General features: G+C 41.5%; 1 long non-coding RNA gene across 5 annotated transcripts in view; it reads right to left on the minus strand.

The window, feature by feature from the left end:
• LOC134143696 (uncharacterized) overlaps window positions 1-18,779 on the minus strand; it is a 170,504-nt gene that overhangs the window by 56,414 nt on the left and 95,311 nt on the right. The window lies entirely within an intron of this gene.

The raw sequence follows: 18,779 nt of genomic DNA on the forward strand, positions 1-18,779 counted from the left end.
AAACAACTTCTGCTTCAAAAGCAAATACTTAGCCATTTTTCAGGTCACCAAGTTGAAGCCTGGATGGCATAAATCCATCATCGGTGTTTTCTTACAGCTATGGTAGCTGACACATCTGAATCGCTGGGAGCTAAAATCATGCCAGAAGAAATGAGCACTATCAAAACACATCAGAAGGAGACATATAGCAATTGCTTCTCTAATGCACCTGACTGCTGACAGAACAATATTCGCTTGCTTTCCTTGAAAGTGGCTATGCGTAAAAATGAGTCCATAATGAACAAATGTCTGTTCATGAAGGAATTGATTTAAGTGTATCAATTAAAAATTATCCCCTGTATCACCAGAGGGTTTTTTGAGTGTAATTAATGCAAAAAGCTTAGTAGCATTCTTCTTGAGGTTCAGTCAAGTATCTCCGATGATGTTGCGTATGTACCACTCCCCAATTCAAGAGGAGTGCAAATGTCTCCCCCTCGCACTGATTCACTTAAGTAGTTGTAAAACCTTGATTATACCCATGTCAAATGGGTTTAGGTCAGAATAGAACTGCCCAGAAAATTATTCCTCCTCTGTAAATCATTACCATTTCAATAAAAAAGAGATGAGGCAATTAACTAAGCAATTGTGGATAAAATTATTTCCAAATATTCTGGTGAAAAATACTTGTTACAAAAGAGGTGCTTTCTCAAAAAGTTCAAAGCTCACATAGGTCTAGATCCAAATAAACAACATATTTGTTGGTAACATTTTGAACAAAAGCATTATTTGGCCTAGATGATAACGTAAGTTAATTCAAAACCAAAATGAGGTTATAACTTTAACTTGTATAGGAGGAAAGTGCTAAGGATTACTACTGGAGTATCCAAAAGTACAGGACACTTCTATAAAAGGAGAAATCAGGTTTTTATATTCTCTCCAGAATTCTGAGTTACTGTCATGTAAATAATGAAATCAGAGGAAGCTAGGTCAATGACTTCAGTAAGAAAGACTAAAGAAAGACTAGAAGACTGTTTCCTCTGGTGTCTGCATATAATCTGGACAGAACTGCAGGAATCCTGTGAAATTCAGTGCTTTGAAATCTAGATATTACAAATATTTGAGGGCATTCATGCTACATAAATTCAATCTAAATGCGTTCAGCATTTCAAATGTATGATACCAGTATCAAAAGCGAACATCTGAAGAAATGTTTTTTTTTTTATAAAAAAGATATTTGTGACTTAGTGTTAGATGATTTTAAAAGAAATCTGGAGTAGTATTAATCATTTAAACTACTCATCCATTTAAACACAAACGTACTGCTAGATGAATATGCGTCTACTGGTCACATTAACCTGCCTTTACCAAAAAAACATTTCATATGATACAACAAAATGCTGCAAAAATGAGTCATTACCATCTAAATCTAAATTAAGACCTTTTAAAAAAATGAAATGATAGATTTTAAAAAGCCATGCTTCCATATTTCTGGAATAACATGCCTCCTTTTTTATGGCTAGATTTCTTTAAGATTTCTTCCCCTAGTCATTAAAAAAAAATGGTAAGCCAGTGCTTGATTCCCCAGTTCTTCATGACTTAGGACCTCAAAGCACTATGCAACATCAATGACGATAACATCAGGAAGCGTGAGAGTGAATCTGCAATGCTTTCGTTGAGACTAAGCCACTCAGTCTGCTGTGGAAGAAAACAAAGTTTGGGCTCAGTTCTTAACTTCTCACTCTACAAACTTGAAACAGGAGTAACAGGAAGGAGACAGAGGCATATATGGGCTTCCAACATTTTCCTTGGTCACTGCATCAGTTTAAACAATTGTAATTTATATCACGCTCATAGGAGAAATAGGAAGCAGTAATCTGCTTTGTAGCCACAGCTCATTTTTCATGCGTTCCACCCAGTGCCATTACTGGCACTGGCTTATGCAACTCTTCTATTATTGGTTTGTTTTTCCTTTTATTGCAAGAATAGGGTTGACAGCTGAACACATGTACCTACAATATGAGATCATGCTCAACAAGAAAAAACTAATTAAGATGTTATACTCTTGGCCCATTCCCTGAATACTCTTCCAAAGACAGAAATGCACCACAACTGCACTGCCTTGAGAACCACGAAGATGCAACAGCAGCACTGTGAGAGACTCCTACTCGTGCTCCATGAGCAGGACCTGGAGCCAAGGCTCAGGCTACAGGAGCAGTCGTGGAAGATGATTTCAAGCCAATGAGAGGACAGCAGGTACTAAGGCAACCATGAACTTAAAGACTAGAGAGATCCTTAGCTACCAAAAGGACCTTGTTAATACCTCTGAGCATTCCTTCTTGGTTAATCCTGATAGAAATGGTCACTATACAAGATAGGCTAGTGCCTTTCTCCCTTGCACATAGCACGAGAGTGTCCTCGGTATGGTAGGAAACATCGCCGCTGCCTCCCTTCCCAAAACGCAGTCCGCTCCATAGGGAGAATGGGAACAAATCATTTCCCTTAAAGCTTTTTTAACAAAGCAACTCCAGAGCATAACAACACAAATCCTGCTATGAGACTGCTTAAACACAGCTGGTCACACGTCAACCTTTCTTTCGGACTTAGCCTCAAAGTCTAGGTTTGTACACCAAAGGCCAGGTTAGTCTCCCTTCTGTCCTGGTGAACAGGTGATCTGTAGCACAGGCGGTCTGCAGGACCAACAGGCATCTCTCCACAAGCTTCCAGCATTCTCAAGAAGGTGTCTCAGCTGACAAACTTGGAACCAAACACAGTTTTGCACAGAATTATATTATTCCTGATGCAGTAGGAATAAAGATCATTCTGTATTGCTATATGAACACAGTGTATCCTTTCTGCACAGCAAAAGCCTCCAGCCACAATAGCAATAAGAATTAAAACCACACTCACAAAATGTCCAGATATGATATATATATATTATCACTATTTTGCAGACATATATTCTCTGTGACTTGGATCATTTATTTCCATTTTGTTTTCAAAAGCTAACACATGGCCCTGAATAAAAATTACACTTAATGTTTTATTTGTCGAACTCAGTTAAAATCACAGCACTTGTTTTATGGAGTTTTACATAAGAATGTGCTGTTTTGTAATGACTTTTAATTTCAGTAAAGTGAAATTTGACTCTGAGATAAGAGTCTACAGAGAGTGTGTGAGGACAGTCAGTGTTAGGGACTTGAATTTTAAACATTTATTCATGTCAGACCTGAAATTCTATTTGAGTGTGGGAGTCAGTTGCCTCTGTGTCTCTATCTGGCAGGATAAATTCTTCCATCTTATCCTGGGTGTTCTGCTCCCTGCTCTGATGCTCATCTATTCATATCAAGCACTACTGAGAAGAAAAAAAGACACTACCATTTAGGAAAACCATTTTTCAAGTCTGAGCTTCAAAGAGGTGGGAACTGAGTAGCAAAGCGCCTCGTGGAAGGCTTGGCTTTCCTCACGAGCCTGGCTGACAGACTGGACAAGAGAGACCTGTATCGAGCGAAAACAGAGATGACAGTTCCTCATCAAGCATTCTGGGGAAAAAAGAGCAAAAAGGCAGCATAAGTAGCAAAGGCTGTATAATCCAGGGGAGAAGCCACAAGCAAGGGGAAACCTGGACATCTCAAAGACCCGGGCCAAGACCCAAGGCACGCTGCAGAGCAGTGAGGAAAACAGCGCAGGTTTCCTCATTTATCGCTTTGTCCCAAGTCTGTTTTTAATATTCTCTAACTTAAAGGATCTCTTTTGAACAGACTCTTTTTCTTTGCTTCACCTATTCCACTGTCCCAGTAAATGTGAACTGTGAGCCCAGATGGACACGGCTGGACCTCTGGGGAAGCATGCGCTTAAACTGGGGGGAAATGGAGGGATTACCACTGGCCTTGAGGGGGAGGCCCTGGTTTTGTGAAAGGGCTGCAGCTGCAGCTGGTCTTCCTGGAGCCCAGGAAAATGCCAGGGCAGCACCACAGCCTAGAGAGTCTTGGAGACCAGAGAGGTTGGGTCTAAACGTATCAGTCCAATCACAGATGAACCGAGGGAGCTTTGCCAGGACTTTCAGACACAGTTCAGCTGTAACGGTGAATCAGAACTGGGATAGAAGTGATTCATGAAGGCAGTAAAATCCACCACTGGCAACCGAGGGAGGTAGGAGCCTGCACAGTTTTGAAAATCCTACTGTGTGCCTAATTGTAGCCAGAAGCATCCATCAGCACTTAAAAGTTAGTGCTAAATCACTTCTGAAAATTGCAGCTGCGTGTTTCTGAAGTTGCTCCCCCAGAGCTGACTGCTTCTCCTGAGGAAGCCCATGGAAAACAAGCATGGCTTGCCTGGTTTGTAACCACCAGGACTGTATTTCGTGACCTCACCTGCTTTCCTTCCTCTTTTCTGCCTCTTCTGCTTTCATAGAAACAACTAGTGAGCGGTGGCATTTTGACATCAGAGGAAAAATTGATTGCGACAGAGAGAAGCAGGACGAGCAGAGAAAGAGGGAAGAGGGCAGCATACATGGTAACAAGCTCGTTGCACGCTAGATACTGCTCTTCAGCTGTAGCTGCGTACTGCACCGAGTAGTTTTGATATGATTGCTCCAAAGAATTGTATTACTTCGTTCTTGCTTCAGTTAAAGCTATGCTGTAGTTGCAAAGGTTTAGAAATGCTCAGCATGCATGTTTTAAATTATAACTAAATCATTTTGATATGCTCTGTCCTGAATCCATAGACAAAATGACTGCAGTGGGTTTTAAAAAAATCAAAGGCAGGTTTCCCTGGGAGATATGCATCAAGCTATGCCTGTGTCTTTGGAGTGTTGCAATCCAGCTCATAGCAACCAGTAGGAATTAAGTTCTCCTTTCCATAGTAAGAGTTTGAAAAGCAAAACAATTTCTTGAATCTTAAGAAAAAACAGCTTCAGAAGATTGGTTAAGAAGACTTCCTCTGCATTTTTGAGGATTGGCCAATATCAGATCCACAGTTCCAACAAAGTCAAGATTAAGCCCACTGCCTAAAGAGATTGTTATTATATTTAGATTTTACATTAAGGTTTCAAGCTAGCATATCACTATTTTGACAGCTAGAGGTGGGGGGGAAAGCAATGAAGTTACACTCCTTATTTTACAAATGCAACTTAAGATTTTTTTAAGATGTTATCTATCAGCCTGTCTAGCAAACATCTGTCTGGTAATAATGTAGCCGTCTGCTGAAACAATCCTAAATAATGCAACACTATATCAATAATTAATAGGCACATAGGTCAACAAGTTCAAGATTGTTACAAGTAAACTAGATCAGAAGGAAATGTTTCATTTCAGGCAGCTGCTATGCCCAAAATGTCCAAGGCATCTTTGAACAAAAATTAAGACAAGAATATTTACGAGCACAAATGCCAGAGCACAGCGCACTGAGGACAAGACCATCCCCTGCATAGGTCTGCTGGATCCATGCTTAGGCTTACTCACAGAAACCAGCAATCTGCTCCGGTGGCAGTTCTCAGGGAATAAGGTATCACTCAACCTTAGGAAAAGGGGCAGAATCTGTCCTTTGATTCCTGTGGTCATCACCAAAAGAAGAAAGAATCATTTTTAGATCAGGTAAAGAGCTCTGAGAGTTTCTTTATGCACCAGATTCCACCAATACAGGTACAAGTCCATCTCACGAGATCATTTTTTTGTAAATAAAGGGTAGGCTTTTGCTCCTCTACCTTTGCCCGTCTGAAAGCCGGGCCCCGGAGAGCAGCAGAGAGGCTTTCTCCACAGTCAGCAGGAGAAATGGAAGCATTCAGAAGACAACTGACGTCAGCCCAGGCCAGGTTTCTAAGAGAGACAGGAAGAAGCACCCTCTGAAGATGCCCTCTCTAGTGGGACAAGCCTGGACAAGACTGTTTTAGACGGCAGCAGTCAGACAAACAAATCTCAAGCGCAGCTCTGCATCCTTCACATGAGCGAGCGGTTCAGTGATCTTCAGTGAGATCAGGCACCCATGGGTGGCAGCAGGACCACGTCTGCGTTGATATTCAAGCCTCTCAACTCGCACGTGTAGTTCCCGTGAATTCTGTGAGCGTAAGGCACAGAAGAGGCCCAAAACAGAATTCAGCTCGCAGAAGAAAAAAGGCATTAAGCATCCCGTGTTCTTGATTTGGGCATCTAACAACTCGCAGCAAGTTTAATAACCCCAGAGTAAATGCCTGCAAATAGGTATTGCTTATTTCAGCACAAGCTGATAATAACAGCAGCTGAGGTCACTTCACAGACCAAGACAATCTGTATTTAAAGTAACCTTAAGTATTTTAAAACTTGAAGAAAAAAATATCAAGCTTATTGTACAAAAATGATCAGAAAAGATATCCAAATGGCAATATGGAGAATAAAGTATTAAAATAAGAACAGCTCTCTTCTGAGAAGAGTGCAGAAAGTCCTGATATTTCACTAATTGTAATTCCTTGCCAGCTGTCAGATCAGGAGGGTGGGCTCAGATCCAGTGCAGAGGCATAATGACATTACTCGGGATCCAGAAACATAACTGTAGGATTGAGGATTGATTTACTATTGTTAATATGAACCAATAAACAAAGAAGCCAGAACGTGACTGTGAAGTCTTCATCATCTGCAGTTACAGTCCAGTTCCCACACACCACGCGTATGTGCTGAGCTGTGCGCGATGGGACAATGTAACAATAAAAATGTAAACTCAGAAATGAAAACTAAAAGAAATACACACAAGTATGATGTGGTGCCAATGCAGATTATTTTGTTAAAGTAATTACACTTCATCTGTGATACCTCCTTGAAGAGTAGTAACTTAAAAATACAGGGAAAATAACTAGATTTCAGTTAGTTTTTTGTTGGTGGTGGTTGGGTTTTTTTAACACAAGTCTTATATAAGAAAACATGCTAAACATCACGACTACATTTTCAGAAAACCGCAGCCTACTCACAACTCATGCAGTATAGAGGGGAAACTGAAAGTAGAAAAGAGAATCACAAGCTGCAAAGAGAATTCTAGTAACAAGTCATTTAAAAAAGCAAATGACCAAGATAGAAAAATCCCAAATTAATATTTACAGGAAGTTTTGCTTTTAAGATTGTGTGACAATTTAGTTACTGAAGATTTGGTCAGAGGGATTTTCTTCAGAGTGAAATCCTATAGTATATGAAGGCTAATTTGTCCTCTAGCCTTTTTTCTAAACAGAAGACACTGATTCTGTTCTCTCAAGAAGCTCCGTCAAACTCAGAAGACTGACACCAATATTCAGCGAGATCAATATAAGATCCATTTCTGAACTAAGACGAATTCATAATGGGAAGGTCATGTAGTCCCATAGTTCACAATCTCAACTCTCAAGAATTTATTATGAAGCTTTTCTTTTTTTTAATAGAGCACAGCACATTTTGGGTAAAGTTTTCAAAAGCACCACAGGACTTGTATGTCCCACCCCTTCTTCAAAAGACACCTAAGCTCTTAGAAGCCGAAATTCCATGGAAATTAGCTCCTAAATGCTTGAGCCACTTTTTGAACATGAGATTTTGATGAATTTGACAAATTTATCCTTGATTTTCTGGGTCCAGCCTTAAACTTTCTGCACAGCTAATGCTATGGTGCCTTTCTTGGGAGTTTCTAACTTGCAAAGGAATTCACCTGTGTTGGTGGTTGAGTGGGACAGTGTTCATCACAGTGCATACTTGTTGAATTGAGAAAATTTGCATTTAGCCTTACGACTGTAACCTCTTACAATAAGCACCATACAACTTTTCCTGTAACTTGCCTCAGGACAGTGGCAGGAATCACCTAAGATAGATGGTGCTGGAGAACGCAAGGGAGCCTGTGCTGCCCAGGGAGTGACAGAGGAACCCAGGAAGCTCAACACCTCCATACCCTCCCAGTTCCCTACTGATTTCTGCAGGATTCATACCAGCAGCTGAACAGCATTTATACAGCGTGAATTCTGCTAGTTTTCCGGCCAGAATTCTGGCTAAGTCGTGAAATGAACCTCTGAGCACATCTACAAGTGATACCAAGACGTAAGACACTGAACAGGAAAAGGAAGTTTGTGGTGCCTGGACTTAGGTGGAGCCTAAGTTTTCTGAATTAAAGGCATTACAGAAATGAGAGGACTCTTGGCAAGAGTTCTAGTATGTAATTCTACAAAGAGCCTAAGGGAAGTAGCCATCCAATTCCCTTCTCCTCCTTTGAATATCCACCTAGGTTACTCGAGATATCATTAGGTTCCCTGCATCTCTCCTAAGAGCAAAACAACCAAGGGTATCTTTTTCCCCAATGTTTATAATAAGATTTCCAAGGCTCACTTCTAAAATAACAGCAGCTGCCTGATAGTGTAGAAGTAATTGCTTTTATCGTAACACACATTTCACTCCACTTAATTGTCCTGAATTCGAAAAGTACAGATTAATACACATTATCCTATCTTCTGATTTTTATACAGGTCTCTTTCTCTGACTTCTCTTTACACTAGCTCCACTTCTTTTGTAAAATTCCTCTAAGTTGCAAAATACTTTTCAGCAATTCAGACAAAAGAACAGCACTGTAAGGGGTACTGTGTCCCTACAGCAGAAGTTTGGAAGTGACCAAAGGCACAAGACACATTTCGTTTCTACAGCTACTTGATCCCAACTCCTTTCTCACCCATATGGCAGAAGGGATTATTCTTCTCTATTCAGGCCTCACAGTCCTTTAACGGATTTAGGGCACAGCTCTTAAAAATGTATAAGAGAGACAGGCATCACATGAGTTTGCTATGGATATTTTATGAGCAAGTCTGGATGCATGCTGTGTGCTTGAAACAAAAGACTGCACAATTTGCTACCAGGCTAGGATCTAAGTTATTATGTCCTGTATTTGAGGCTCCTGAGAAGTACTGGGCAACCAAAACAGCAAAACAAAGGCATGGGAGAGACACCATGATCCAGTAACCAGGTCAAGACAGCAGTGATATGCCGCATTCATTGTTGTTACGGACTGTAATTCAGCCACTTCTCAGAAAGCAGATCAGATTCAGAAAATGGCAGCCTGGCCTTCCTTTATTATTGACTATTATTAGCTATTATTTGGGGTTTGCATTGTCGATTAATTGACTAAACTATTACCTTGAAATGGTTATACTTGTACCCCTAAGGATTTTTTTTACTGATTTACCTGCAGCAGCCACTGTAGGATGTTTCTGTACCAAGAACCACTTCAGCCATTATTTATCAATGGAGTGATTAATTTACGTATAAAGCATAGAGCTTCACTGCTACTGGACTGAAGGCTTTGGTCAACATTTTTCAAAGCACCCCAGTGACAAAGAGGACATCAATGATGTTTAGACATCTAACTCTCTTAGGTGTGTTTTTAAAGAAATTTACATGGGGAAACTGCTTTTCTTCTAAAATTGAGATGCGCTCAACACCAACAGGGTGATACCAGGTTATCGCCCTGTTTCTAGCTTGACTGCTATTCTTTTGACTAATCTTTAGGTAAGATCATATGCATGGAGGCCTAGATCCATCAGCGGCTATAAAACATAACAGGTTGGATGCAACCTCCTGCCCAACACATCCTGAAAGAGGCTGACTGTCTGGAAGAAACACTGAATTCATAACTTCTTACCTTCCTTCCCTAAGCATTTATGATGACTGATTTCCCCAGGGGAGGACACTGGAGTGGGTGGTCCTTTCTCCTAATCCAATACCATTCTTTTCTTTCACATTTAATCACTGTGATCTACAGGAGCAAGTGTGTCGTAAGTAGGAACCAAGACTCAGACCTTCTACCCTGGGGAGTTTCGGAACATTTCTACTCTATACCACGTTAGCAAACCAAATTCTCTACAAACTTCAGTTTGACTTGCAAACGCCTGCAGATGTTGTGCATTCTGTGGGTTGTAATCTCATTTATTACTGTGGCCCTGTTTACAAGAAATGAAGAGCTAAACCTCTTGCAATGCCAAGTCCTTAATCCATTCCTCGAAAAAGACGGACTCAGGATGCAAATGGGGATACATTTACACAATTCACTGCTCATCAGTGCTTCCAAATCTATTTCCCTTCTCCTCTTCATCTCAAATACAGCAAAACTATTTATATTTGTTTTATTCTATTTATATTATTACCACTAATAGGTTACTACAGAGTGATAGACTTCTGTGGTGCACTTAATCTAGAGAACTCAAAGAAACTGCAATGTTAAGTTCCAGTAACAAATGTCTGACTTGTAACTATGCATACATGCCTACATGGGCACCATCCCATCTAAAGCAATGAAACATGAGCATTTTTCTTATTACCTTACTCAGAAATTAACTTTTAAAGAATCAGCTCTGCCAGAGATACTAGATTTAATCTTCTTTTTCAGATTCATTACCACAGAAGGCAGGAAGGAATTTTTACACATTACTTTTACACATAACTATCTGTTTGTTCCTATAGGGAGATTCATGTTTCTTTGCTATTAGTTATCAGTTGTTACTATAAATACGACGGTATATTCAATGACTCCGTGGTTTTTATAGCAACCCAATATTAATACTTGGAACATACGCAGCCTTTTTTAAATATTATCTTTTTATACCAGATGTAACAACAACTACTATATGCTATTTATGGGAAGCCTCTTTCTGAAGATGCTTCATAGTAGTAGAGAAATGTAAATACCTCTAAAATGGCAGTTTCTATAGAAACTTCTATATTTTTGAAATATTTTGTGGAATAAACAGCTTAATTTTCTACTTTGCTTTAAATCCCACAGAAACCTGGAGCATCTTTCCAAAGTGGTTGATAATAATGATACTTTGCAAGTCTGTAGCAATTTATGTCTTTGAAGTTTGCTGTAAATGTGAATTAATTAAGCCTTCAGGAGTATCCTTAGGTAATATCATTATTTCCACTAACAAGGGGAAGTAAAAGAGGAGGTAAGAGACTTTGAGCAGAATAAGGTGTCACTGCCTAACAGCTTGATGTGCACTCTCAGTTTTATTGCTGGCTCCAAGACAGCTGACAGTTTATCTTATCCTCACCTCAGAAATCACCAGCTTCACTCCCCAAAAGAAAAAGCTTCTCTCAGTAGTAGCAGTAGCCCTTAGTGAGGGTTGAATCCAACTCAAAACCAGACAGTGGAAGAAGTATTCCTTTTCAGAAGCTCGATGGGTTTTGGCTGGTGTATGTGCAAGGAGTGAGAAAGCTGATCCTGGGGTTGGCAGTGCCAAGATGTGGAAAAGCAGAGCATGGAAGAGCACTGGTTGTGCAGAGCAGCACTGGCTGTGGCTCTTCCATGCCCAGGACTTCCCACATTTGAGAAATCTAACAGTGGGAACCCACCTTCCCTAGCACAGACACAGCCTGAAGAAGCTAGCAAGAGGACTAAAATTAGGAACTTCTTGGCCTCCTCCTGGCCCTTTCGGGAACACTGTTCCCATGGGGTTAGCTGAGGAAGGAGGCTGAAACACGCTTGGGCTGGGAAATCATTTATGACTTTGTTCAGACAATTTCTCAGTTCCTAGAGAACAAACGCAAGAATATTTCAAGCACGATTACAGACCAAGCCCGCTTGCCCGTGGACGACGCTTTCCAGCACGAATCCCAGATAAGAGGTGTTGGTCCCCTGACCCTTCCCTGTTGCCCTGGGGGCTACAGAAATCTGCCTGTGAATCAGATATTTCATCCCCCCAAGGTGTGTAATTGCCAGATCTTCATTTGGCTAATTGTGCTACACATCAACATTACTGCCATCCCCGATCTCGCACAGATGCTGTGCGTTAGTGCTGAGATCAGAGCTGTAGGAGTCGGCCCTCCTCCACACACCAGATGGCTTGCTCTTCTGGTTTTGTTTTTAGTGCGTACCTATCTGCTCCACGACTTCTGATAATCATGTGAATGGGAGAGGGGGGGGAAGACAAGACTTCCCCAACAACCAGTATAAAAAAAATATCAAGTGCTTCTTTTCATGAGTTATCTGAAAACACAGGAAATACACTCAAGAAGAATTCTGAACATTTTCAGAAAGGAAAGATATCAAGCAATAGGGACAGTTAGAGATGGGAAAAGTCCCTTGATATCTGAACAGTATGGACAGCTCTGTCAGGACTCTCATTGCACCAGAGGCAGAAGGCAACACACTTTAGTTCAGAAGAGTAGGTTTTCTAACATTTTGGCTGGCTTCCAGTTTCACTGCATGATGAAGAGCAGGTATTTTCCACTTTAATCTCCTTCCTAAAACAGTGGTATTTAAAAGACGGTAAATCTGTCTCAATTTATCAATCAAAAGCTCTTGAATCATCACTCTCACTTTAGGAATGGCCACACTTTAATTTTATCTGTATAAAATACCTGGTAAAAAGTACCTCTGCAGTAAATAAATATGTAAATATGCAAATAAATAGAAACTAGCACAAGTGAGGTATTTTACAAATGTGTGATATTTCTTCTTTAGACTTTTTCAGGCTGGTACAATCTTGTTAACTGTTTTTTACTGCAAGCTGAATGAGATCCAGCTTCTGGAGGTATATAATTATGTCTAAAATTTTTTTCTTAAACCCTGATTACACAAAAAAGCCTGAAAGTGTGACCCATCTGCATTCTCAAGACTTAGAAACAAGAAGGCAAATAAGAAATTCTCTAAATCTTTTTTTGTCCTAAATAAACATCTTTAAAACATCTTCTAAAAGCCCAGTTTCAATTCACAGATATTTGAGGTAAACAAGCGTGGTAATGCTTATATGTTAAAATGAAAGATGGGCAATTTTATCTCTAGCTTTTACGCTCGATCATGTCATGACAGCGTCTGCATCTGTGGCCAGCTCCAGGCACTCCCTCTCTAGCGAGCATTGTTTAGAATCAAAGCCAAAATGCAATGGGGTAAAAAACATACCTTCTAACCGAGGTGTAATGAAAGCAAGCAGCAAGAGGCAACAGCTCAGTTCACAGTGGAAATGATGTGACAAAGTTTTAAGTTAAAAATATTATGGAGCTCTATGATGAGAACACCCTCAACCAACTGCACAAGCATGGTTATTTTTCCTTGATCTTCTCTTGCTGCAAATCCTTTCAGACTCTTGCTTTCAGCTTCTCAACTGTACAGCTAACGCAATCAAAGATCACGTCACAGGAATGACGCGTGCCAGGTACCACCAGCAGTTCCTACCGCTGCTACCTACCTTCAGTGACGAATGAAAAACAGTGTCCAGCAACAGGTAGGGGTGAGGGCACTGCTAAAACCTTTGCTGAAGCTCATGGATATGCAGAAGTGCATCATCTCTTCCAGACATGGATATTAGTTTTGGCATGAACCGGAAAGACAAGTGTTACCTCAAATAGACAAGCTTAGGATTCGCAGGGGAAAAGCCAGACTGCTGAGAGGAAACATCAAAAAAAAAAAAAAAAAACTGTCTTCAGAAAGAACAATACAAAAATGCTACTTTCTCTGTATTTGTTCAACAAGACTTGGGTGAAGTCTGAAAGTTTTCTAACAAGGAAAACTCCAGTATAGCAAAACTTAGTCTTGGGCTGAATTAGAGTGAAAAGTAAACTCTTCCCACAAAATAAAATTCTGAACAATTTTGATCAGAAACTATGCCAGTTTTTCAGGCTGGTAACACTGATACGTATTAATAGACTCCATAGGAAATCTCGTATGTTACTGCTCCCAGAAGCTCGCTGAATACAGCTGGAATTTCTGTATCCTTCAGCCACCCCCAAAGCTGAGCACAAACTACTTCCCCTCCTGCTGCAGTCGAAGGGCTGCCTTGGCGTCCTCCCCTCCTACACAACGGCTCTGCATCCTGCCTTATTCCCTCCCACCACGGGGATGGGATCCTCCGTTCCTTTTCCCTATCGCTAGGGCTTGAGGTACTTCCATTTCCTTTTTCCCATGGGTAATGTCTCTGATACTCCCACACCGCAGTCCCAAATCCATGCACCTCCAGACTATGAACCCCATTTTCCTCACCAGAGGTGTTATTTCCTCCACCACTTCTCCCACCACCAGAAGCCTTATTCTCTCCTGTTCCCAGTGGAAAGAGCTTCTGATTCCCATCTGATTTGAATTCCTCCCTCCTTGTGTGGGCAATGAGTCATTCAGAGTAATGGCATTTTAAAAACTCTACAGAGAAGGTAGGCAGACTCAAACCTGGGGGAGTGCATACAAAGTAAAATGCTAGTGGGTGCCCTCAACTCTGAGACAAGAGGCTGCCAAACTGCCCTGGGGTAAGAATAGTGCCTAAGGGGCTGGACGTTTCCTCCTGCATGTGTCTGTGGATGGCATTGGCCACAGCCAAAACTACTGCCCTGTTTGATATATATACATATTTATATATATATATGTGTGTGTGTGTGTGTGTGTGTGTGTGTATGACATTTCTTATTTAATCTTCTATTTATTGTTTATCAACTCACTATCATATCACAAAAAAGTCAGAAATAAGTTAAATTAGAAAGATTCTATAAAAGAAAAAAAGAATAAAAATTGAAGAAGTCTATTTCTATTAGATTTTAACGTTTGGGGCAACAGAATCCTTGCCATGAAATGCTTCTCTGTCAATAACACAGCCCTTTCACTGAAGAACTACTGACTGTAAAGTTTTTCAACTAGTGGTTTAACAACTACTGTCTTTTTGGAGAAAAGCAGAGTTTAATTCTTGTTATTCCTCTTAGCCCTGCAGAGGTTATCCTGGCTTATGCATCACCAACAAAAAAACCTTCTAATTACAGGGTGATGGGAAACAGTGGCCACTGATCATCACTGGGACACTGCCACCTTTCTCCCTAGAGCCCACATCTCAGTGGTATTTTCATTACGAGTTACAATTTGATTTCAGACAAGAAATAAAATGCTTACTGCTGGAAATTCTGCAATAGTCTTTAGCACCTGAACACATGGAGCAGAAAAGCTATAGTATGAATTTGTCCAGAACTTGATGTGCTTAATGTGTCATTTAATACTTTATTCAGAACACCTACATGTTTTGTTCCTGTTACTTTTACAGCTCTTGCATGTGACAGAGACTAGTTTTTCACCAGAGGAGGAAGGAGAGTGAACAGCTTATGGACTTCTAAGCATGGCTTTCTTCTGACAAGTAAATATAATAATAGCAATACGAGGTTCCATACTGGCTCTGTCTCAATGGCTTCTTCTAAGCTTGTTTAGCCTATAATTGAGGGATAATTTTTCTGATTGCCAACTCTGCCAACTCACACTGACATCAGAAAACCAAGCAGTGTTCTTTCTGGCCTATGTTTCATCACCAATAAAGAATTCTGCAAACTAAATTATCCTCTGTGTGCAGGAGTATAATCCGTAAAATTATGGCCTTGGTTACGTCTGTGCAATCCCCGGTACCCTGCAAAATCTTTGCGGTGCATATACAACCCAGCAGTCAGGGCGCATGGCCCAGCGTGTCCTGCTTTCTGCTCTACCCATGACGCTAGTTCTGCTGCCACTGAAGCTGCCTTGCTCTTTAGCTCAAGCCACGGTGACTGACGTTTGATGTTCAAAGCTCCCTAGCGCATCCCCCAGAGTCAGCTCTCCTGTAACTGCACGTGCACCTGGGACCCCGGGGGATCCAAGTTATGCGTGCTTGAGATGAGCATGTTTTGCTCAGAGAGAGGTACGTTAAACATCTCCTCTGGAATTACAACTCCCATGGATACGATTCTGCTACAGGCACCGCTTATGTGCTAGCTGCCAGCCTGACCGGGCTGAGTCGGGACAGAAATAGGGGACTACAGAGCTAACATCTTAAGTCCTTGAAGAACTACCTAGGCACTGCATAACACATCCCAAACACTGCATTATACAGCGGCCAAAAAAGAGCTCAGGTTGACATACAAATCCTGTGCTCAGTTACAGGCCAGACAGAAAACTCAGCAGCGAGCATGCAGTTTAAGAGTCACCTTCTAGATCGAAGCGGCTCTTTAAAACCAGAAAACTTTCTGTTTTGCTTTGGTCATACTTCTTCTCTGCCTAACTGCACCACAGTTCAGATTCTCATGCTGTAACTAAACAGACCAGAAACAACAAAGAAAACAAAATGCATGCAAGTGTTACACGCACAAGTATTGAGCATAACAGTTGTTATTAAAGCTTATCTCTGAATAAATTGACATTGCAGGATTTTTTTCATTTTTTTTTTACTCAGGATTTGAGACAGAAGTAGCAAAATTCAGAGTTACAGACATTTTAATTCTCACCCAAATCAGAAAGTGACTCAGCACCGCAAGGAAAAGCGAGAGTAATGTAGTGAACTTTTGACAAACTCTGCTGAGGAATGAGCAAAGAGGAGTCCAGCCTGGAAGCAGACCCACAGTTTGCATCTGAGGAAGACTTTGCTGACTATATTTTGGAGTGGGTTTGTCATAGGGCAGTCTCGCTTCAGAATCAAATCCCTAGCGTGTATTGAATCCTGTATCAAATAATTCCCTTCGGGGTATAAATGCAGTCAGACGAATTCCAGAGAGTCTAACTGAGGAAGCAAACGCAGAGTCCTCAAATACATGAGGAAAAAAATAACTTTCATTCCTTGTTTCTCAGTCACAGGCACCTCTTTCTGGCTTGAGGGCGATTCTGCCACTATTTTCAGACTTCTCATCTTTCAGCCGTATCCACAGGACAGCTGGCCCTGCCAGACTGAGCTGCCCAGCCTCTACTCGTCTCCAGCTCGGGATAACTTCAAGACACTGCTTCTGAGAGCAAGCCCTTAGATAACCTGCACACTCAGATAACCCCCAGCTCCCTTCCTGCATCTCTTGAAAGATCTGCTGGCTTGTCCGGCTTCTGGAGGAGGCTCAGGGAGATAAGGGTGGTGGAGGGACCAGGGGGAGGGCAGGGGAGAAGGGAGGTGATGGAGGGCTGGAGCTGAACAGCAGGGTGAGAAGGGTGCTGGGGTAGCACGCTCGCTCGCATGACATGTCCCAGTGAATCTCTAGCTTCAACCCTTTACATACAAAAAGAACAAATACTTTCACTCCTCTAGGCAATTCTTAGGCAAATAGGGGCAAGGCCCAGTTACGCAGTCCAGGTTCACCTCAGCTCTCTGTTTCACAGGTAGCACCAGCTGAGGACAGCCCTACCGCGAGGGAATGCCATGTCAGAGCTTGGCTCCCACCGCAGGCACAAGCTGGAGGTCAGGGCAGCAACAGGCAGAGCCCAAATCTTCAGGAGAAGCCGCTAAGGGACACCAAGACTGAACTTGGTTTCTCTGCCTACGGCACTGCTCGGGCTGGGACAGCAGGCGAGGAACCGGGCAGAAGGCGCAGCGATGCCGTCACCTCCCCAGCAGCCGTCAGCAAACGGCGTGTGCTTCTGAAGGCTACGACATCTCTGTGTCCCTCTCTCACTCCAGCGTTCCTGTTTCATATCCTGTTCCAATTTTGTTACATTTAGCATGTAAACTTTTTCAAGTACATATAGTTAAAAAAAAAAGACTTTTTGAACGTAGTTATGCATCCACTTTATAATACACAAAATTGTTAGAAATTAAGATCAAAGTTAAGATCAAAGTTAAGCTGCAATCTATCCAAAAATAAGTCACTTGCTTTCCAGCACCCTTCTAACATGCATCTTGAGAGAATTCCCAACTTTCAGAATTCTTACAAAAGTTTCAAACGAAAGGCTAGAGCCAGCAACTCTTATTAATCACAAAAAATTTAATTAATTTAAGTCCTTTGGAGTCAGTGGTTCTATGTGAGGAAAGAAGGATTAGTTATGTGAGTAATAACAGATACCAGCACTGACTTCAAAAGAATTTGAAGGAAAAAAGTCTCTCGCAAACAGTGCCATAACGGTGGAAGCTGGAGCATGCTGCAGAACTTAGGAAACCTCATGTTCCTTACCTTTTGGAAAGAAATGCTTTCATTTCTAGTAAAGAGAACTTTTCACAGCTCAAAGTCGTACCACTGTGTGGACACTGCTCTGCCGAAGTGGACTACTGCACCCCTTTTTGCCATCAGAGAGCTCCTGAAGGCTGGTACACGTGCTACAGTGGGGAAAGGGCCTCAGCTTTGCCGAAGAAGAGGAGATGGGATTGGGCTTTCTTAACTCAAACGTACAGAGATGTAACATGCAGTTCTCTGCTGCCTTCGAGTTTTACTCTCTCTCTTTCTCCCCACCCCCACCCCGCCATCTACTCTTGTGTTGGGAACTAACCTAACCAAGGGAAGTTAAACCTTCCACTGCAACACCCATTCCACATCCCAGTATCTGTTTCCCAGTACATCCGATAAATGTACCTGCCATTCTGTTCAAATATGGTGTCAAACACAATAACATGCCCATACTTTAATCTGCAAATGAGTATTACTCAGTCTAAGCATTTACCTGCAAATGGTTTTCCAAAAAATGGGTTAGAGAGGTATCCCAACCCAAACCGAACAGAACATCCCAGCTACTGTCTTTAGTGCCAGTGAGGACAATCAGACTTGAAATATCCCATGCAATAAAAGAGCCACTGCAGGTAGTTTGGCTCAGATTTTTAATGCTGTAGGTTATTAACATTTTCACAAATTTATCAAACTTGCCATCAGGAAATAAGCAAGAAGGCCTGTGACAGTTGATGCGAGGAATGTATTTCCCAAATGGAAATACATTCCCATACCATCTTCAAGGGCGTGTAAGTCTTCAGTGAGCAATACAATAGCCCTAATCCCAGTGTGGTTCTTTAAAACTGTCTTTGAGATTACCTATAGCCACAGGAACTGCAACACATAGTTACTGCTGTTTTTAAATCAGATCTGTAACTGAGGATAGACCTAACTCTCTGTAACTCTGTAGCTCATGCACACTCTAAGGGCATGCTCTGCTGGTGATACTTGGCT

Source organism: Rhea pennata, chromosome 8 (assembly GCF_028389875.1).
Source record: "Rhea pennata isolate bPtePen1 chromosome 8, bPtePen1.pri, whole genome shotgun sequence".
In the NCBI taxonomy this organism is placed as follows: Eukaryota; Metazoa; Chordata; class Aves; order Rheiformes; family Rheidae; genus Rhea; species Rhea pennata.